This window comes from Staurois parvus, unplaced genomic scaffold (genome assembly GCF_062004578.1).
Source record: "Staurois parvus isolate SC_StPar_1 unplaced genomic scaffold, SC_StPar_1.0 ptg000234l, whole genome shotgun sequence".
In the NCBI taxonomy this organism is placed as follows: domain Eukaryota; kingdom Metazoa; phylum Chordata; class Amphibia; order Anura; family Ranidae; genus Staurois; species Staurois parvus.
The window spans coordinates 1,519,129-1,542,566 of NW_028318030.1; the positions used below are offsets into that span (position 1 = coordinate 1,519,129).

Sequence of the window (23,438 nt, forward strand, 5' to 3'; positions counted from 1 at the left end):
CACTAAAATATTAAGGCCGACAGGGACACCTGACCAGACAAGCTACAGTCCCCTTATTTGCAATCACCTATCAGGAAAGTCTCACTGATAGAAAACTAAAATTTGAAATAAAAAAAAATTGAAAATTGGAAATTGGGCACCAGGTGGACAAAAATTGCATACACTCACTGGTCTAAAACTGTGCACTACTACATTTCTTTATAAAAAATTAATTGATCAACTAATATAAATTCTGAGGTATATAGGTAATAAATAAATGTATAATATAATAAAAAACATCTTATTAAAATTATCAACCCTCCAAATTCATGGAGGCGTGTGTACTAAACAATGGTTAAAAAAACAAAAAAAAAAAACAAATGCTAGTAACGATAAAAATGCATGCCTGCATACATGACTATATAGATAATTGTATAAATTAATGGTAAATTCATATCTTTCAAAATCAGCACTGAAACCGCGCACAATATACAGGCTGGCATGCGCCCTGTGTCTAAAATACATGGACAATCCAATACATCGGATGTGTCTGTTCACATGTGTAAGCATGGACAATAGAATCCTGTAAAAATGACCACACTATCGTACAACTAAACCGCTGCTTAGGGCCAAAAAGACAATGAATGCAACCAGACAATGTATAGGGGACAAAAGTATATCTGAACTGCAACTCAAACTCTGCTGAGACCCAGTTCCTGCAAACCACCTTGAGGTGGACTGTCAAAGCCATAGTCACAAGCACAGGGGCGTGATGGGTCCCAAGGGCCCGCAGCAGCTGAAGGGTCATAAGTCCGACATTCTCAGTGCGTGAATAGTTAAACGCACAATGTCTTGTCAAATGGGCCTAACTTGAGATGATGTATGTGAAAAATAGTGTCAATCTATATCCAAAGCTAACTGCATGCTTAGGACTTGTGCACGCACGCACACACAGACCGAAAGAATAATTGTATTAAATGGATAGATAAATGACTGACATGAATAGAGAGGTGGATGAAACTGATGGGACAGATCAAGAGCACATTACTATTTTTTGTTTTAATTTTAGATTTGAAAAACTCTGTTCTTCTACTATTATTCCCTGCGTGTGAAAGTATTATTTTCATTCAAAGCAGGATATATTAAAAATATGCACATACACTATACAATAATCCATCTAAGGGAGTCATTGGAATTATAGGCAATGAAACCAAAGTACTTAAATGCTGCCCTGGGTAACCCTGCGAGATGTTAACAGGGTATAATAGAAATGAGGAGAAAGAGAGGGAGAGTTATTAAGTTATGGATTTCTAAGTTCTCCTTGAGCCCTTTTGGAGCTAAACACCCTAGGTTGAAAATCCAAAAGCTCTCTTTTTTACACAATCTCTGATGTCGCCTGTCATTGTCCAGGTCATTTGGGATTGCTTCGATCCCAAAGACTCGCATGACAGAGTAATCTCCTTCATGTGTGTCTTTAAAGTGGCGTGGGACCGAATACTTATCTCTCCCATGGTGTATATTCCCTTTGTGTTCACCAATGCGAACTCTCAAGGCTCATGACAAGCGGCCTACATAAAGTATGCTAAAGATAGTTATAAAGAGGTTGTAGAATAAATTATCGTATCACCCAATATATGGTCTCCATTCAGTAGCCAAAAAAGGCATGCAAAAAAAGGGGGATTTGTGAAAAGAGATTCACAGAAAAAGCGGCTACATTATGAACAGAATGTGACACTCAGAAAAATTTCCAAAAATTATGCTTTATTACACATATAAATATGACCTGTGGGCAGTCGCCCTGGTTTACCATCACCTCAGTAAGAGGTGAGTGACCCCCATGGACGAGTTCGAGGTATTTAAAGATGTTAATTTATTTTTAAGAAAAGTTTTCTTGAGAATGATACATGGCAATCCCATTATGTAGGAGGATATGGCCTCCGATTCGTCCATGGAGGACCGCAAGATGCTCGATATGTTGATATCTCTCATGGAGGAAAGTGAGGATGGTGATGAGAGCGAAATAGATTTGGATAATCGCAGTAATGTGATTAGAAAGGTTGATCTGAATATTAGATCGACGAAAATGCCGAAAATTCGTTCCAACATGAGGATCTCGACATTTCTAGATTTTGTTGCTGATGATCTTAAAAATCTTGAGTGGAAAATGCCAATTGGTGACAATCTTACTAAAAAAGAAAGAAAAGCCCTTAAAGAATTAAAAGACTAAGAATATTGTAATTAAGAGAAGTGATAAAGGGGGTAATGTAGTGATTTTAAATGAACAAAACTATGTCAGGGAGGTAAAGCGCTTATTAAGTGATTCATCCACCTATAGGAAAGTAGCCACTAATCCTTTTCATATGGTGGCAAAAAAACTAAATTCCATCTTAACACTAGGAAAAGAAGTGGGTTTGTTAACTAGAAAAGAGTATGAGTATTTGAGAACTGAAGAATTTAATCACCCTACTTTTTATATTATCCCTAAAATACACAAAAACCAAGAAAATCCTCCGGGTAGACCTATTGTTTCTGCCATCAATGGTCCCCTAGATAAAACAGGGAAATATATAGATCTGTTTCTTAAAGATATGGTTCCTAATCTCCCCTCCTATGTAAGGGATACAAAAGATGTGTTGGCTAAGATTGAGAATATGATTATCAATGAAAATTCCATTCTAGTGGGAATAGATGTGGAATCACTTTACACTTCTATCCCACATGAATGTGGTGTGAGATCGGCCTCTTACTTCCTTGATAAAACATATCCTACTTTGGGAGGACAGAATGAATTTATTAGTGAGTTGTTGGATTTTGCATTACGACATAATTTTTTCCAATTTAATAATACCTTTTATCAACAGACTAGAGGTACTAGTATGGGAGCACCGTGGGCTCCGGCCTACGCATGTCTTCATTTAGGTTTTTGGGAGGAGCAGGTTGTTTTCAGATCATCAAGATTTCTTGTTAATGTCCAGATTTGGTTAAGATATATAGATGATGTGTTCCTTGTATGGCGAGGAACATCTGAGGAATTAAAACTTTTTATGGAGGAGTTAAATCAAAACTCCTTTAATATTGGACTTATATATATATCTGATGAAAGATGTATTTCCTTTCTGGACCTGGAAATTAGACTTGAGAACGGAAGACTCCTCACAAAGACATATAGGAAACCAACTGCTGCTAATACCCTATTAGAGGCTAGAAGTTACCACCCACGTTCACTGATTTCAGGGATTCCAGTGGGACAGTTTTTGAGATGTCGGAGAAATTGTTCGAACATTAATGACTTTAGGATGGAGGCTCAGGACCTCTATAGAAGATTTAGGGAAAGGGGATATTCTCAATCTCAAATTAGAAATGCTCGGAGACGGGCATATCAAACTGACCGCAAGGATCTATTATCTCCCAAAAAGGATGAGAAGGTCAAATTAAGTGATCAACCTGTTAGAATGATAACCCAATTTGGAGCCCAATGGCAAGATGTAAAATTAATATTAGAAAAACATTGGAAGATTTTAACTCAATGCCCCAAGTTGAGTAGGATTGTAGGTGAACGCCCCCAGATGGTAGCAAGAAGAGCACCAAATCTTGGTGATCTCCTTATCCATTCTGATTATCAACCATTAAAACAAACAACATGGTTAAAATCACGTACTAAGGGGATGTTTAAATGTGGAAAATGTCAAATTTGTAAATATGTGGACCGTACGGATTCCTTTTATGACTCAGGAAACAACACTCACTATAAAATTCAAAGTCTCATAAATTGCTCTACAGTGAGAGTGTTATATATTTTAACCTGTCCCTGTAAAAAGATGTATATTGGTAAGACCAAAAGACAACTTAAAGTACGAATAGGTGAACATCTTAGAGATATTAGATCAAATGATCCTGAAAGCAATCTTGCTCAACACTATGCTAAATATCATGGAGGTAAACTGGATGGTACAAAAGTGAAAGGTTTCTATGCATTGCACTTTCCACAAAGGAGAGGTGATTTTGACAGAGAACTGCTTAAAAAGGAGAAATACTGGATATATAAACTTGATACATTGTACCCAAAGGGGTTAAATGTGGAATGTGATCTCCAAGTATTTTTGGATAAATAGATTTACATAGTTATGTACCCTTATATTGCCATATGTTGGCTAACCTATGGTATTTCTCTGTCTTTATTAATAGTTGGATTATATGTTAAATAACTAAGGTAAACCTTTTTTGTACTTGGGAATAATAATAATAATATTGATGATCTTATGTTATGAATTTAAGCATAGCTCCAAAAAAAAATGTGAAAGGATCGACCGTTGAGCTAATTATCCCTTTTTCCTTTAATAATAACGATACCATTAAATGGATATTTGAAATTTGGGTATTTTTGATAAAATAACCCATAGTGAGAATTCTTTTATTAATATTGCCATCTTCTGGTGAGAGTGTGGTAATGTTTCAACTGATCAGTATATCTAATTCATGGTCCTTTGATTTATATGTGCATTGTTAAAATTGCCAAGCCTTTCCTCTCTCTGATGTTTCTAGTCGCCTGTCTTTTTAATTATATTCAATAATGACCAGCAGCTGTGCTAAGTATTTAGCCCCCTTTTTTCTTCCATTGGGAATAACTGCAGGTTATGTTTTGCATAAATGGGTGGGTCTTAACCCACTATAAATAGGAAATTGAAATGCAGTGTTTTCATTGGTCCTGACGAAGCTGAGTGAGATACGCCCATCGGCGAAACGCGTTGACGTCATACGTCAGATACGTCACTTCCGGTCATGCGCACTAGGTGGAACGCACGCTGACCTACAAGGAGGAAGCCATCTTCACATGCCATGAGGCAAGCCTAAGCAGCACAGGCGCCAAGAAGGGGCTGGAACCAGCGGTATATCGGCGGATGTCAGCGGTGGTTCCCTGGCCTCTCTGGCCTTGTATGGCAGTACCTATGAAGGACATTCTTTCCTTTCCTATTATCCATTGCACAGGTGGTGAGTGGACTGTTACAGGACATTAGATATATGGTCCTATGCAATCTATATGACCTATATATCCTATATAGAGTGTAAGCTCTTTCAGTGACTTTCCACATATTGTTTGTTTCACTACAGGATGGGGACATCATGGTGCTTTATATAGGAAACAAGATATACCACGTATATTTCAACAGGCAGAAGATCTATTGGGATGTGTCTTGTTTTCCTTACAGAAAGTGGTATGTAGTCCACATGTAGTGGTGAAGAAACCATTTCAAGCAGTGTGCTGCTTTTTGCATCCTTTCTTCCATCCTGGGAATAAATGGGGCATATTCTCATTCAAAAGCCCTAGGAAACGGCTGTTTATATTACAGATGAATGGGCCCCAACCACTTGTGCCGGCATAGGAATGTACTGCATCATATACATGATATTATGTCTTTTTTCATATAGGCATAGAGGCATGCTTTTCTCCTTTTGACGCATACTGTGCTTGCTGCATTGCATACATGTGATACTTATATCCATAGTATAATTTATTGAAATTCCCTGGTTGGGATATAACCATCATGGTAGTAGCTCAGTCTACATTATAACCTGTTTTACGGTATAACTATGGTATAATTTTTGGATACACCTCCTTTGGGAAGTGTTCACCTATGCGTTTGTGCTACAGGGACTTTAGACTCTTGTAGTCATTTTTCTCTGTTGCACATGCATTCAGACCGGTCTTGGTGTCATTTTATATGGTTTTAGGTCTGTGTGTATTGTCTCTTACTGAGGTGATGGTAAACCAGGGCGACTGCCCACATGTCATATTTATATGTGTAATAAAGCATAATTTTTGGAAATTTTTCTGAGTGTCACATTCTGTTCATAATGTAGCCGCTTTTTCTGTGAATCTCTTTTCACAAATCCCCCTTTTTTTGCAGGCCTACATAAAGTAGCCCGCAAAAGGCAAAGTATCCAATAAATAACATACAAGGTTCTTCAATTGATGAATAGCTTGATAGCATGTGTCCTGCCATCAGTGCCTGCTACAGTCCGCTTGCGATGCCACATGAGACCACATGTTCCACAATTTTTAACACCGCACCTACAACTCCCTTTTTGATCAAAAATGGACGTACACCCATTTTTATTTCCATCTGAGAATTATTTGGGTTTCTGTACTCTACTAGGGGCTAGAATACTTCTCAGGTCCCACGGTTTTCTGAAAATGAAATCAGGTTTCTCTGCCAGAATACCCCCAGGACTGGATCTTTATTCAGAATATTCCAATTTTTTGTAAAAATGCTTTATATTTCTCAAGCTTTACTGTTAAACCGGGTGCAGAAACGCACAGAGTATGTGGTCAGCACATTCTTAGTAGGGACCTCATTGGTGGAGACAGAACTCTGATCTTTACTATTCACATCATAGAGTAGCAAATACTTTTTAAAGGCTTCCGCTACATGGCAATCCTCATACCCCTTCTCCTTGAATTTCCTTCTCAGGATTCCCCCTTGTTCTACATAGTCCTGTTGGAGTGTACAGGAGAGGCTCATCCTGCAAAACTGCCCAAAGGGCATAATTATAATCCAACAAGGGTGGTGGTGGCTCCCAGCATGCAAGTAAGAGTTCTCAGCACTGGGTTTGAAATTTGTCCTGGACAAAATTGAACCATTAGGACCTATTCTAAACTCTAGATCCAAAAAGACGAGGTTATGTTCATCGATGACATGGGTGAAATAAATGCCATAGGGGTTGCTCCTGTAGTGTTCCAGGAAGCCATTTAATTGAGAATCTGGACCGTATAATAGTTTACAAAAATAGCCAAAATAATTAGAATGTCGTCAATATATCTAGCTTATAGGACCAGGTTTACCTCAAACGGGTTGTTATACCATATTAATTGGTGTTCCCAGTAGCCCGTGAATAAATTGCATAACTTGGGGTGAACCTGTCCCCCATGGCTGTATCCCGTGTCTGACAATGCTTGCCCAAAAAAGAAAAATTGTTATATTGCAGGGTGAATTTGATACTGGTATATAGAAATTGAGCTTGTTTGTATAGGAGTTGTTGGTCCTTAGACAGGAAATGTTGTATGGCCCTAAGCCTGAATTCATGTTTGATGGAGGTGTATAAAGAAGCTACATCTAACAAAAGCCACCTATATCCTGGTTGGAATAGTTGGAAAATATATCCAGTATATGGCTGGAATCTTTTACATATGATGGAAGATCGATGACGAGATTCTGTAGGATGTGGTCAATATAGCAACCTAAATTACTAGTGAGGTTCTCAATGCCTGCTATAATGGGTCATCCAGGGGGGTTCTTTTCATCCTTATGTATTTTGGGGGTATGATAAAAATAGGAGGTGGCTGGATGTTTTTTGTATAGAAAATTATATTAATCTTTAGTCAGAGTACCCTCTATTAATACTGTATCCAATAGACTCTTTAATTCTCTCATATATGATATGACTGGATCACCTGGAAGTACTTCATAGGTATCTCGATCTCTTAGGAGTCTCAAAGTCTCCCCAACATATATCTCCTTATCTTGTATAACTAGGCTACCTCCTTCGTCTGTCTAATGATAACCTCTGTATTTTGTTTGATTGTTTCTAATGGACCCTGGAGGGGATCCTGATTAATTAGGTGTCTATCCTTCTTGGCGCATAGACTCTTGAGTTCACTAAAGACTACTTCATAAAACGCAGGAATGTGATTGCCTTTCACCCAATGTGAGTAGATGTAGGTCTAAAGCTAGTATGTTATATGTAAAATAAACTTATATATAAAATATATATATAAAATCGAGCGCAGTATGTGGATGTTGATAGGGTAGCTGCTGGCACTAAAAGGCACCTCGTGAACCTCCAGAGTAAGTGGTAAAATATCAAAGTGCAGCGCTAACTTAAAACAATGATTACACATATGATAGATCCCATATGAATGTGGATCGGCAAAAAGACGGCGTCAGTTCATCAGATGTGCTAAATACGTATACAGTCTCCAACACTTGAGGAGCCAGGGATAGTAGATATCAGAAATGATAAAGAAAAGCCAAGTAATGCACTAACCAGATAGCGCATGTTAAAGCGCATGGGACATTTAAGACCTGTCCCTGGTACTCAGCCACTGTATCACTGGAGCAAGGCGGTGTCATCTATAGGGTGACCACTAGATGTCATCTGTCCGGATGGAAGCTGTGTCCAGCCACTGTGTTGATGGATCAGGTGGGTGTCATCTATAGGGTGACCACTAGATATCATCGGTTCCAGGAGAAGCTGTATCACGGATCCAGGGATGTCACTGCAGATGTGTTCTTGTTAGGCACAGTCCCAGGACCTACTGGATTTACAGGCTCCCCAGAAATAAAGAGCCCGTGGAAAAAGGCCTCAAATAGTGTGATAACGTTTATTTAAAAATGAACAATCAGAAAAGAACTTACTAGCAAAGGTACAGCTGCTTATAAACGGCCAGACCGGAGGTACATGTACATAAGATAAACATAGCTTGGCACTTCCCTCAAGGGGAGTTCTTTTCTGATTGTTCATTTTTAAATAAACGTTATCACACTATTTGAGGCCTTTTTCCACGGGCTCTTTATTTCTGGGGAGCCTGTAAATCCAGTAGGTCCTGGGACTGTGCCTAACAAGAACACATCTGCAGTGACATCCCTGGATCCGTGATACAGCTTCTCCTGGAACCGATGACATCTAGTGGTCACCCTATAGATGACACCCACCTGATCCATCAACACAGTGGCTGGACACAGCTTCCATCCGGACAGATGACATCTAGTGGTCACCCTATAGATGACACCGCCTTGCTCCAGTGATACAGTGGCTGAGTACCAGGGACAGGTCTTAAATGTCCCATGCGCTTTAACATGCGCTATCTGGTTAGTGCATTACTTGGCTTTTCTTTATCATTTCTGATATCTACTATCCCTGGCTCCTCAAGTGTTGGAGACTGTATACGTATTTAGCACATCTGATGAACTGACGCCGTCTTTTTGCCGATCCACATTCATATGGGATCTATCATATGTGTAATCATTGTTTTAAGTTAGCGCTGCACTTTCATATTTTACCAGTATGTTATATGTCTTTAGAAGTGCCTGCAAAGTTGATGTTTGTCCTGAACTCAAATTCTGAATCCTCACATTGCCTTTTGATACACGGTATATAAGTCTTCTAAGACTTCCAAAATTGAATCATCATTGTTGAAGGAGGGGAATTACTGGCAGTGGTCTCTGTAGGGAGTCTTTTTTAAGAGCATAGTATCTGTTTACTCTTAGGTTACATGTAAATTTATTTAAATCAATGAAGAGTTCAAATAGGTTAGGTGAATTTGGAGGGGCAAAATTGAGACCTTTTCTTAATATATCAAATTCAGTCTCAGTCAATACTGATTTGGAGAGGTTATAAATCTTAACAGTACTATGTGAGGGCATTACTTTCTCCCTCTTTTTGTGTGCCTTTCCTCCTCTCCTTTCCCTTCTCGAGAGCCATTGGCCCTACTGATCATATGGGAGTCAAAAGTATATCAATTATCAATGTAATTTATTCTCACTGTATTATTTATTATGTTTTTTATTATTGTTTATGTATGTTATGTCTCATTGCTATTTATATGAGCTAATTGTACTTAGTCATTATGTCTTTGTGATTACACATTGCCTAACTCGCAGCCAGCTGTATAGCATTTGGGCTGTTACCCCTACCTTCCAGCGGGAGGAGCCTATTTTACCCATGTGACCTCATTTTTTTTTATAATAATGCTGCTTGTGTAACAATTGAAACTGACTCTGATGAAAAGGGGATCATCCCTCGAAACGCAACAGCCATTTCAGGGTCTTCTTGTGTTTTGGGAGACAATCTGGTGACGTGAAAACTTTGGATACTGATATGCCTTTGTCACTACACATTCACAATTCTGGGTGGATGTCATATGATGTCCGCCTGGAAAGGGCCACGCTGCAGCGAAATCTGTCACCCGCTGTGTCCACCAGACACAGCGGAAAACCGATCAATGTACCAGCCGCTGCCAGTATCATGTGATCACTGTGACCAATCACAGCAGATCACATGACAATTATACACAATGGATGGCATTCATTCATGCCATCCATTGTGTACTATCGTGTTGATCTCTGTAATTGGTCACATCAATCACATGGTACAGACCCTGCTAATCACATGTACTGTCCTGGTGTTTTCGGTCCTCAAGAAATTAAATTGGCTGTCGGTACATCAGGATTGATTGATGTTCAGATATATATCATAGTTTGTGGACTGATTTGGGTTATTTTCTGTAGCAGAATACAGCGTGACCTAAATTTATAAAGAGGTTATTTATTTGCAAAATTTTATAACAGAAACAAACAAAAATGTTTTTTTTTCGGTATTTTTTTATTTAGCAAAAAATAAAATGGTGGTGATTAAATACCACTAAAAGAAAGCTTATATGTGTGAAAAAAGGATAGAAATCTCATATGGGTACAGTGTTGCATGACCACGCAATTGTGCTCCTGAACCCCTGCAAAAAATTGGTGGGGGGAGGTGAGACTGGGATGCGAGAGGAAAAAGAGGTGTTGTGAGTAGGAGATGGGGGGATGGGTAGAGAAGAAATGGAGTAAAACTAGGAGATCCTGGTCTGTATAGAGATTTAAAAGGGGGAAGAATTTGTGTTAGCATGAGGGAAGGAGGAGGAGAGAAAAATAGATTTGAATCAAGGGGACTGGAGAGGGATGGTCAGAGGTGGGCATGGGGAACACTGTCAGCTGGTAAGGAATAGCCACAGTATGATAAAAGCAAACAGGCTGGCAGGGAGTGGAGAGGGTGTGATCTCCATTGGGAAGTAATAAGACAGTTTTGGGGGTATCCTGGGACACACACCTGTGTGAAGGTGAAATGCCTTCAAAGAACAAGCAGATGAAGAGGGAAAGGTATTGAGTGAAAGTGAACTGGAGGGAGTATTGTTCAGAAACTATTAAGAAAAGTATTCTGGCTGGCCGTGGGGAAGAGGTTGTAAATCAGCCAGGCTGCTAGATGTCTGCAAAGCGGCTGGCTGGGAGAAGGGAGCAAGATTTTAAAAAGATCAGAGAAAGAGAGGCAGTGTGACTGGCAGAGATGAATGGAACTGTGTGAGGATAAAAGGGAGCAGGATAGGACAGTGGCTGAGGTAGAGAGGCGGATGCCAGGGAGGGAGCAATGAAGACAGATTAAAATAGTGAGAAACAGGGATAATGGACCTCACCTGTAATAAATAGAAAAGAGCAGATCACAGTGAAGGAAACTGGGAGGACAAAACAGCAAGGGCCCCCTGGGCAAAGGAGCAATGTAATCTGAAACAGCCTGAAGGGAGAACTGCACCTTGGACACTGCAGAAGCAGCCACATTGAAGTTGTGCCATCTGTTTTGTACAGACTGTCCCTATAAGGGATGGTTGGCAACTCTCCTCTTGGGAGACCCCCCCCCCCCCAACTCCCCAACCCCCCTTATCTACACCCCTGTGTCGAACTTATCCCCTTCTCATGAAATGTAGAGGAAAAAAGGCAGACATGTTTGAAGTCCAACTTGGGTGACAACTATGGCACCCTCCATAGATACAGTGGAAGAGTGAACAAAAGAAACAAAAGAAAAAAAAAAGAAAAGCAATGCAAACTTTACTGTATGTAATGACTACTAAGCAACAATATATTATAGCATATCTGAGAGAAAAGAAGAGTGCTCCTATGCACTCATTTACATATAAATGATCAAACAAGTTCACAAATGTCAATATTATTAATACTATTATTATACAGGATTTATAAAGCACCAACAGTTTATGCAGCGCCTTACAGGGCACACCATACAGTTACAATGCAATTCAATACAGGAGGAATCAGAGGTAGATGAATCTGGAAGCAGCATTCATGATGGACTGAAGGGAGGATAGCCTATGTAAAGGTAATCCAATGAGGAGGAAGTTGCAATAGTCAAGCAAGAGATAACCAGAGAGTGAATTAGAAGCTTTTTGGTGTCATTGGTTAAGAAGGGGCTTATCTTGGAGATATTGCGGTGGATGAGGTGGCAAGATTTGGACAATGATGTGGAGTCGAAAGGAGACTTCATAGTCCAGGATTACACCTAGCAGAAGAAGTGAGGGGAAGGGGCATGTGAGGGAGGAAATGTTATGAGCTTGGTTTTGGAGTGATTACATTTGAGGAAGTGGTGTGACATCCAGGCTGATATATCTGTTAGAGATAAAAGAGTTGAATGGGGAAACAAGGTCACCTGCAGTCTGTTTGGTGTTTTGCAAAGTAGTTTGCTTTGGATTTTCTATTCATGCAATCACTGAAAGTGCAGAGTGGAAGTGCCCACTTAATCAAAGAATCCCACTTTATTAAAAGAAAGCCAGTATAGCTTTATACTGAGATAGGTGGGAGAAGTACTTACTAATTAATCAATCAGGGGTTAATAAAAGGCACATGGCTAGCAAATCAAACTTTTCACACCAAAATCAGACAAGTGGAGCAAAAGATTAAGATCAGCCCATAATTTAGGTAAGACAATAAAGAACAAAAAAACATAACAATGTGGACAGGGCTACAGATGGACAGTTTAACATAGCTAAATTGATAGTAACCAGGCAGTTTCAGTTTTAGGTTAATGTGAAAAGCAGCAGCATAGATGCACAGTTTACCATAGCTACATTGATGGTAATCAGGTTGGTTCAATGTTAGGTGGATGTGAAAAGCAGCAGCATAGTGGAGTGCGCATGTGCGGCCGGCGGGACGGACATGTCTCCCTGAGGCTCCGTCATACCGCAGGGACGACAGCCACCCGATCAGAGATCCCGGCCCGCACATCAATATAAGCAGCCCCGGTCTCTGTGGCAACCCCCCCCCATAAGCCAGCATGGTCAGGTTCTGCTGCCCAGCAAGCCCATAAAGGAGGCCCTGGCTCGAGCCTCCTCTAAGATGGCTGCCGCATCATCACCAGGCAGCAAGAAAGCTGCACAGCCACATGCAGCCTTGCAATCAGCGCAACCCAGTCCACCCTGCACATCGGATTGGGGAGTCAGATACGCTCCTACCTATGACCTTACATCTCCTGACTTTCTCATGCGCTTTGAAACAATGCTACACAAAGCCCTGAAACAGACCTCTGACCGCATCACAGACAAGCTGTCCAGAGAAATCCGCGAACTAGGGCAATGCACTGCTGACCTGGAACAAAGAGTGGATGACCTTGACACCTCACTTCAGATGCACACAGACGACCTCGACCTTTTACGCGATGAAAATGCGACACTGCAAGCATGCCTCGAGGACTTTGAAAACCGAGCTAGATGTTCAAATGTATGAATTCGTGGCTTCCCAGAATCGGTCATTGACGTACAATCAACCGTCACAGCATTGTTCCAAGAGCTCACCCCAGCTATCCCTATAGAACGCCTAGAAAAGGACAGGGTCCATAGGGCACTAGCTCCGCGATGCACCGATAGCCCGCCACGTGATATTATAGCTAAACTCCACTTTTTTCGTACCAAAGAGCAACTCTTACAAGCCGCCCGCAACGCGGAATCCCTGACGTTCCAAGGTCACACCTATCAACTGTTTCAAGAGCTCTGCCCCCCCACTATCGCTAAACGAAGGGCTATGAAACCTCATCTACAAGCGCTCCAACAACAAGGTATACAGTACCTTACAAATGGAGCTTCCCCTTCGCAGTGCATTTTCGTTACCAAACCCGAGACTACATCTGCAAGACCCCTGACGAACTGTCGGACACCCTACGGAACCTCCAATTGCAACCACCAACAACACCGCAGAAATCCCACCCACCACACCTTGCCAACGGTCAACTTAACACCCACAAACGAGGGCACTTCTCATCACCTGCTCCATCTCCACAAGACGCTATGGACTAAGTCTCACCATTCACCTCTTGCCTCGCCACTCTCACGTGACACTACAGAACTCTGCCAATGCAGTGGCCAACGTCCACGTTGTCTACCCTCCTCACCCCTCCTTAGGATACGGATGTTATGTATCCTTGCACTAGTCCTCAGGGCCTTCTTTGTCCTTATCCTAATTTTCTCTCTCTTTCTTTCTTTTATATATCAGGAACAATTTTTTTTAATTCGTCCCGAGAGTTAATGGTTTTCTTTTCTTTCCCAGGTTTCTGAGAGTTTATTGTGCCTTACATGATACATTTTGCACTGTTTTGTTATGGATGTATTTCACCATATGTATGGCGACCCCAGTTCTGGTGGCACACTAAGCTGCATTTCCCTATCCTCACCGGCTTTTCCTGACGGCCGGTGCCACCTGAACTCGGGACCCCTTGGTTCCTTCGGGAACCCATTCTTCTATTTTATTTCCAGGATCTTACTGTAATGTATTTATTCTACTACTGTCGTCTCCATGGTCCGCGTACCTGTGCACTCGCCACTAGCCCCTGTGGTATTGCAGTTTTAATACTGCTTGGGCTACCACTGCTCCCTAGACCACCCTGCTACTGGGTGACTTTAGGGACCACTTCCTTTTTTTTTTCCTTTATAGGCCTAGAGTGGCCACCCACTCCCCCCCCCCCCCCCGGCACCTTTCCCTATATCTATCCTTCTCCCCCTTCTTTTTAAATGACTCCATAATCTCGTCTATCCTCCTATACCACCCAATTGCCTTCTACCACGACTACCAAATTCCCAACCAGTTGATGATACCCTATCACTTAACACGCTATACACTCTACCCATGGGTTCTTTAAATATTCTCACCCTGAATGTTCAGGGCCTCAACATACCACAGAAACGTAACAAGGCCTTCTGCTCATTTGCTTCATACAAAGCCCATATAGTATGCCTACAAGAAAGGCACTTCACTCCTACTTCTACTCCCAAATTCTTTGGCTCCCATTACCCACAGGTCTACACAGCCTCCGCTGCAACCAAACACAGAGGGGTACTCGTTGCCTTCCACCGTACAACTCCCTTTATGCTGCATAATGAGATTAAAGACCCTGAAGGCCGTTATCTCTTGCTATACGGACTACTTTTAGACATAGAAGTCACCATCTCTACATATTATGCCCCAAACCAAGGTCCCTTACTGTTTCCCACTTGCTATAGATTATTGACCATCATAAACACGGTACTCTGGTTTTATGCGGGGATTTAAACAGTACCTTATACCCAGTGGTGTATTTTGGTTTTGTGCTGCCCTAGGCAAGACTAAAATCAGGCACCCCCCGCATCTAAATTTGTCCCACCCCTTCATGTTTAAGATCCACTCCATCTGCAAACTCCACCCCTTCCTCTTTAGGCTCCACCTCTTGCTATTAGAGCTCCGCCCATTGACAACAATGATGATGCGCTATTCCTCCCACTGACAACGGTGGGGCACTATTCCTTTCACTGACACCAACATGGGCACTATTCCTCTCACTGATACCAATGATGGGGCACTATTCCTCCCACTGACACCAATAATGGGGCACTATTCCTCCCACTGACAACAACGATGAGGCACTATTCCTCTCACTGACACCAACATTGGGGCACTATTCCTCTCACTGTTACCAATGATGGGACACTATTCCTCCCACTGACACCAACGATGGGGTTCTATTACTTCCACACTGATACCAACGATGGGGTACGATTACTTCCACACTGATACCAATGAAGAAGCACTATTTCTCCCACTGACACCAAAGATAGTGCCCCATCATTAGTGTCAGTGTGGGAGGAATAGTGCCCCATCATTGGTGTCAGTGGGAGGTATAGTGCCCCATTGGTGTCGGTGGGAGGAATAGCGCCTCATCATTGGTGTCGGTGGGAGGAATAGCGCCTCATCATTGGTGTCGGTGGGAGGAATAGCGCCTCATCATTGGTGTCGGTGGGAGGAATAGCGCCTCATCATTGGTGTCGGTGGGAGGAATAGCGCCTCATCATTGGTGTCGGTGGGAGGAATAGCGCCTCATCATTGGTGTCGGTGGGAGGAATAGAGCCTCATCATTGGTGTCGGTGGGAGGAATAGAGCCTCATCATTGGTGTCGGTGGGAGGAATAGCGCCTCATCATTGGTGTCGGTGGGAGGAATAGCGCCTCATCATTGGTGTCGGTGGGAGGAATAGCGCCTCATCATTGGTGTCGGTGGGAGGAATAGCGCCTCATCATTGGTGTCGGTGGGAGGAATAGCGCCTCATCATTGGTGTCGGTGGGAGGAATAGCGCCTCATCATTGGTGTCGGTGGGAGGAATAGCGCCTCATCATTGGTGTCGGTGGGAGGAATAGCGCCTCATCATTGGTGTCGGTGGGAGGAATAGCGCCTCATCATTGGTGTCGGTGGGAGGAATAGCGCCTCATCATTGGTGTCGGTGGGAGGAATAGCGCCTCATCATTGGTGTCGGTGGGAGGAATAGCGCCTCATCATTGGTGTCGGTGGGAGGAATAGCGCCTCATCATTGGTGTCGGTGGGAGGAATAGCGCCTCATCATTGGTGTCGGTGGGAGGAATAGCGCCTCATCATTGGTGTCGGTGGGAGGAATAGCCCCCTTCATTGGTGTCAGTGGGAGGAATAGCCCCCTTCATTGGTGTCAGTGGGAGGAAAAGTGCCCCCTCATTTGTGTCAGTGGGAGGAATAGTGCCCCATCATTAGTATTACTGAAACCAATGATACTTACTTCACTGGGCTGGATCCCTGCTCCAGCCCAGGATTCCTCCTTCTCCCATACACAGCCAGCACACCTAGCTGCAGTAGTATAATCTGCTCTGCCCAGATCCCAGCCACACAGACACTTACCTATCAGCTGTCTTCCTTCTCTGACCGCTCTCCTCCTCTTCACCGGCTCTGGCTGGTCCCTCACTCGATGTTTGATCTTCGCGCTGCCGCTCGGCTCCTCCTCCCCAAGCTCCACCTCCTCACCGGTGATTGGCCCCTCCCTGAGCTACAGATCTGGTGGCCGATCACCGATGAGGAGCCAGAGCTTGCAGAGGGAGGAGCAGGCTGCCATAGGCTGCCCAGTGATCCCGGGGGTGTGGCCAAATGAGAGGGGCGGCATGTCATCCCGCCCACATCACGATCAAGGTCCAGGGAGATGAAGACACCGGACCAGACACCCTCTCCGCCCCTCCTACAACAGCACCTCATGGACCGGATCGAAGCGGGACACGGAGACAGGTAAGACACAGCAGCCCCTGTCCCTTTCCCACGAAAGTGTCCCTTCCGTGGAAAAGGGGGGGCAGCGCTGCCACCGTGCTGTCCCCCTGAAAAGTGCCGCCCTAGGCAAATTCCTTGTTTGCCTCGCGGCAACTACACCCCTGCTTATACCCCTTCTTAGACAAATCCCCTCAACTTCCCCCATCATCAACCTCTAAACAAACTTTCCAGGCCATATTACAACGTTACTCCATGATTGACACTTGGAGAGAACTCAACCTGGCAAAGCGCCAATACACTTTCTACTCTCATCCTCATAAGACCTTTTCAAGAATAGACCACATCTTCATGGCCGCTAGCTCCTCCCCCCGGCTCTTAGCCTCTGATATCATCCCCATTCCCTGGCCAGACCATAGCACTGTACTCACTTCCATTGCCTCTTTGGCACCATCCCCTCCTGATTCCTCTTGGATCATCAACGATAACCTGTTAGCAAATCTGATACATTGTTAAGATATCGAAGCCACTCTTAAAGATTATCTAGCTCTAAACAAGACCCCAGATATTTCCCCTCTCCTACTTTGGGAAGCACATAAACCAGTTCTACACGGGTACTGCATTAGCAAAGCGTCTTTTTTAAACAAAGAGGAAAAACAACAACGCCACCTTCTTGAACAAACTTATAGCCAATCTCATCAAGCCTTCCAGGAGACCCCTTCCCCAGCCAACTGAGAAGCCCTTGAGCAGTCTCGACTGGCCCTTGATCTCCTCACGGATCAAGCGGAGCTATCACTTCGCAGATCCCAACATAAATACTATACAAAAGCGAATAAACCTGGTACCTTTTTAGCTCTCTCGCTTGATCAGATCACCAGACCTATCTGACTACGTACCCCACCTGGCAACCTCACTAGCAATACGGAACGCATTTTACAAGTCTTCCACAAACATATGTCACAACTCTACTCTTCCTCTACACCCTTTGACTCATCCCAGGCTGACACTCTTATCATCCCTCTCCCTCCCGAAGTTATTGGCCCACCAGCTAACAGCTTTAGAACAGCCAATTACCCCAGCTGAAACCTTAAATGCTATTAAATACTTAAAACCCCGTAAGCGCCCAGGGCCAGATGGCTTTTCTGCCACCTATTACAAAAAAATTTGCCCACCTCCTAACGCCAGTCCTTGCTAATGCTTTCAATGCCATACTATCGGGCCATACCTTCAACCCAGAAACACTACAGGCCAACATCTCTATGATCCCAAAACCTAATTCTGATGACACACAGTGGTCCAACTACAGGCCAATCTCTCTTCTCAATATAGATATCAAACTGCTAGCAAAAAAAATCCACATGCCTCAACTCATAGAATCCCTGATCCACAACGATCAAGTGGGCTTCATTCCAACTCGACAAGCCGGCGATAACGTCAGACGCACAACCCTTTTAGCACATTTAGCTAGATCCCGCAATATTCCTGCCTGTTTCTTGTCCCTAGACATCCGGAAGGCATTTGACACAGTTTTGTGTTCCTATTTGCACTACATCCTGCACCGATGGGGCTTTGGCCCACACTTCCTATCCTGGATCTTTTCACTATACCGTGAGCCCTCAGCCAGAATTAAATACCTAGGACATAGGTCTGCTCAATTTCCAATCTCTCGCGGCACCAGGTAGGGCTGCCCTTTCTCCCCCCTACTTTTCGCCTTGGCCATAGAACCATTGGCCCTTCTAATTAGGGCTAATTCAGATGTTCGTGGCCTCGTGATGGCGTCTTTCATCATAAATTATGTCTTTTTGCAGATTATGTTCTACTCTCTCACTCCTCTGATATCTTCCCCTTCTCTCCTCTGGCTCCTAGATCGGTTTGGCTCACTTTCCGGCCTCCTAATCAATCCCCAGAAATCAGTAGCACTTAATATATCCCTTCTCCCTAGAGATCTGGCCCATTTGAAACTGATCCTCCTGTTTTCCTGGTCACAGCACTCTATTCCTTTCCTATGCACCTATGTTAACCCATCTCACAGCCCTTATGACCAAATGGTCATCTTTACAACTTGCTTGGCTGGGTAGGATAGCCGTCCTGAAGATGTCAATTCTTCCCAAAATGTTATATCTATTTAGAGTTCTTCCAATCTTGGTACCCTTACATTATCTCCGCGTCTTACAGTGCCGCATTTTTTCCTATGTCTAGGGCTCCGTTCGCCCCCGAATACCTCGCTCAACCCTGTATCGTCCTAAAACTAGCGGTCTTGGTCTCCCCGATGTTAGTAAATACTATCAGGCGGCACCCCTAGCACAGTTATCCAAGTACCATGCGACCCACGAAATCAATCAATGGGTTGTCCTCAAATCTATAGATTGTGACCCCCTGTCCACTGCTAACCTTTTATGGTTAAGACCTGTAGACCGTCGCTCGCTAACAAACCCCATTACATCTCACTTTATGTCACTCCGGGATAAACTAAAATCTCATTATCTGTTGCAATCACTACATAACCCTTTGCTCTCGTATCTCTGAAATCCGGCCTTTCCCCCAGCATGGTCATCAGGACTCTCGTTCACACATTAGACCTCAGCCAACCTCCTACGGACCCACCATTTCCTGCTAAGGAATAAATTTAAATCCTTTGCCTCATTGCGTGAAACACCTGGCCTTCCAGCTTCTGAAATATTCAGATACTTGCAATTGCAACACTTTTACGCTCCATATACTACAACAAACAGCCAGATCAACACTATGTCTCCCTTTGAGCGGGCTTGTCACAAAGACCCCCATAGACGAGGCCTCATCTCATGCTTGTACTCCCTTCTAACAACCTCAGCCACCTCATCTTCTCCTTCATACACCCGTAAATGGGAGGCGGACCTTGGGCGACAATTGGACCGCTCTGAGTGGGACAATATATGGTCTAATACCAAATCGTCCACACAAAATATAGTAGCTCTAGAAACCAATTATAAAGTCTCAACCCGCTGGTACTTGGTCCCAGTGAGAATTGCAAAGGACACACCAAATTATTCCCCTGCTTGCTTTAGAGGCTGTGTAGACCCAGGTACACATTTCCATATCTGGTGGGATTGCCCGATAGCCCAAGCCTTCTGGGCTGACGTCTTTCGTATTTTGTCCAGGCTTAGCGCAAAAACGCTTCAGCCAGACCCAGTCACAGCTCTGCTCAATTTACGCCCCCCCCCCCCCCCTTCGGTCACCAATTCACAATTCAAACTTATCCTGCAAGTTACCACGGCAGCCAAACAGGTCATAGCCAAATCTTGAAAATCTCCCTCCCTAAGCATTGTAGTTGTTAAAAATAGAGTTACACAGGCTATCATTCACGCTAAAGTGGAAGCTACAATTTTAGACACTATCCCTAAATTCTTGAATGTTTGGAACCCATGGGTTGAGTGTTTTCTCTCGTCAAACTTCGACGACTTACTTCTTACTCTATGATAAACTTCCTTACTTTATGCTACCCTGGTACCATTTTATACCTGCGCCACACATTATTCCATCTCTTGTAACCATTTGTAAAGTCATTCACTCCCCCCTCTCATTACCACTTTCCTTCGGACCTTCCCTACATGTTTCCCCTCCTCCTCCCCCCCCCTCCTGGTTTCCCTTTTTTCTTTTCCCCTATGACCCCTCTCCATATGCCCTCCTGCATAATTTCAGGTCCACATATTCCAATCCCCTTATACAGCATTGTGGAGTGTGTTCCTCCTTTTTTTTCAAATTCTGCTTGTAATTACGTATAACGTTTTTGTTCACCTTCTGCCATTTGTAATGCCAAACTGTTGTACCAGCATTTTCCTCCTTTTCCTCCCTTATATAGACATAAATACAGCAGATACTACTGTCTATGACCTTATGTTTGCGAAATGTCTTTTACCTTTGCCGTTTCCCCTTGTTAAAATGACAATAAAATATTTGAACAAGAAAAGCAGCAGCATAGATGCATAGTTTACCATGGCCACATTGAAAGTAATCAGGCAGGTTCCGTTTTAGGTGCATGTAAAAAGCAGCAGCATAGGTGCATAGTTTACCTGTGAAAGGACAGCGAAGATATGGTGAAAAAAGTGTATCTAATCCCAAAGGCAGTGAATAGAAGCAATTCACACCCCTGTGATTACAGATATGCTTACAGGAGGATTATGACCCACAGCAAAGAGTGTCCATAAAAAGCTGTTATTTCAAATACTCCACCAATGCCACATGCATGCACATGCAAGAATCTCTCGATATTGTCAATAGGCAAGGCTAACTGCTCTCCAGAGAGACCTACTCCCCACCTTCAGAGAGATTGCACTGAGAGGCGCCAACTAGTGGACAAAATAGAGACCTCATCCGGAGAATAGCTAGGATTATTCCACAAATGAACAACCTGTACTAATATATCATTCACTAAAATAATCAATAATTTATCCAACTTACAAAAAAAGATTAATATATGTATGTATGTCACCAATATATACACTGGACTTGGGTCTGCTCCCAAATACAGTATTATAAAAATTGTAACTGATAATGCACCATATAGGGAGCATAAGATACCTCCCAAACCAAAAATCAATAGAAAAAAAAGTTAGTAGAGAATAGCAAAGGAAACATAGAAAAAAAAATAACTTTGTCATGTGATATAAATACTGAAATGAGAACCCCCCTCCAAAAATACTTGTATTCTAGTTCATAAAACTAGTTTCAAGAAGCACATCCTCACAATCAGGGCCAGGACATGGGGTGAAAGAAGGGGCACATGCCCTGGGTGCACTGGCGCTATGTCGAGAGGAGGTGCTGGAAGCTCTCTGCTCTCTGGCTGCTAGAATGACAGTAGTGACGCTGCCATCACTCCTGTCATTCACAACAGAATCCAATGCAGTAGCTGCAATAGCTGTTATAAGGAGGATTCAGCTCTCTCCTTCCTCCAACAGCAGTGTAACATGGGCGGGAGGGAAGGTGGGGTGGCACGCATGCTGAGAATTCTGAACACTTCTTTGTCAACATGGGCACCTTCCTGCGTGTGAGGGAAAACTGCACTTCTTGCTACCTCTACTTGTTAAGTGACATACCGGTGTCACAAATAAAAAAGGTGATGATGAAGCTGCCTTCATTCCTGGGTAGGTTCCACTGAACACAGTACAGTACACTGAACTGTAAGTGCACAGAAGGTGGGAGAGCAAGTTAGCCCCAAAGCTCCCCTCCCCCTCTCATAACCACCCTACATCCCAAGCGCATTTCCACTTGCAGTTTGGGGAGGAGGGAGATAAAAACATGCAGTTCTACTGCCCCCAACACCCCGCCTAACCTCATGCCACCTATCTGCAGCAGCAAAAGGGTGGGTTTTAATGCTCTGTTACCACACATATGAGTTGCCAGGCAGATGATGTTTCTGTGCTGAGAGCGCACTCACTGAACACTCTCAACACAGAGACCAAGCTGCAAAAGACAGCTCTTGGTCCCCACTAATGGCTGGTAGCTGATGGGACTGTCTCCCAGTCATGTGATCATTGTGACAGCCAGTCACAGTGCTCAAGTGATCATCCAATCTTTCCTACTCCCAGAGTTCAGAAGAGATGCCTGAGTGGGTGGGAAACAGTTAAGCTGCAAAGGCAGCAGACAGAGGTGTAAACATGCCATGGAAAGAATTAATGACCCTTTTTCATCATGACACCTATGATGCAGGGGCATTTCTTCCTTCCAGTGACACCACCAATATGGGCATTATTTCCTCATACTGTTGCTGGGACAATTCTTTCTACATCACTTTTAGCCACATATTTTACTGTGGGATAAAAGGTGCATGCTATTATCAGGCTCATATGTAACATACAACAGTTGATGCAACATACTGCATACATTGCTATTAACCCAACCCCACCTCCTACTCCACCATCCAGGGGGGGCTTCAATTTTATCTTGGGCACAGGATGTCCTTGTCCCACCACTGCTCACAATATTCCAGAGAGTCTATAATAAACAGTATGTGAGGAGGGGATTAGTAAGCTCAAATAGTAGGTGTGTTTCCCAATGAGTTGCACCAGTCCAAACTGTTTTAGAGCAACTCGCTTTTATTAAATGAATGCAAAGAAAGTTTATACACATCAGTTTCCTACACAGAAGTTTCCACCATCAAACAAAGTATAAACAGTATTCAAGCCTCCTGGCTCTCTTGAGCCCTGTGGTTCAAGCCTCTTGCCTCGGTCTTCCAGACCATCAAGCCCACAGTCTCAGTTCTCATTCACACAACACTGTACCTCTGCTGAATGTCTTTAATTCTGCAGTTTCCCTGCTGCTGTGATCTTCTCTCTGTCAGGCTCGGGACTTGCAATGAGCACCTTCC

The 23,438-nt window shown here is 43.3% G+C and overlaps 1 protein-coding gene across 3 annotated transcripts in view; it reads left to right on the plus strand.

Moving 5' to 3' along the window:
* Positions 1 to 23,438, plus strand: part of CUNH10orf71 (chromosome unknown C10orf71 homolog) — a 389,654-nt gene that overhangs the window by 356,037 nt on the left and 10,179 nt on the right. The gene's annotated exons all lie outside the window — the stretch shown is intronic.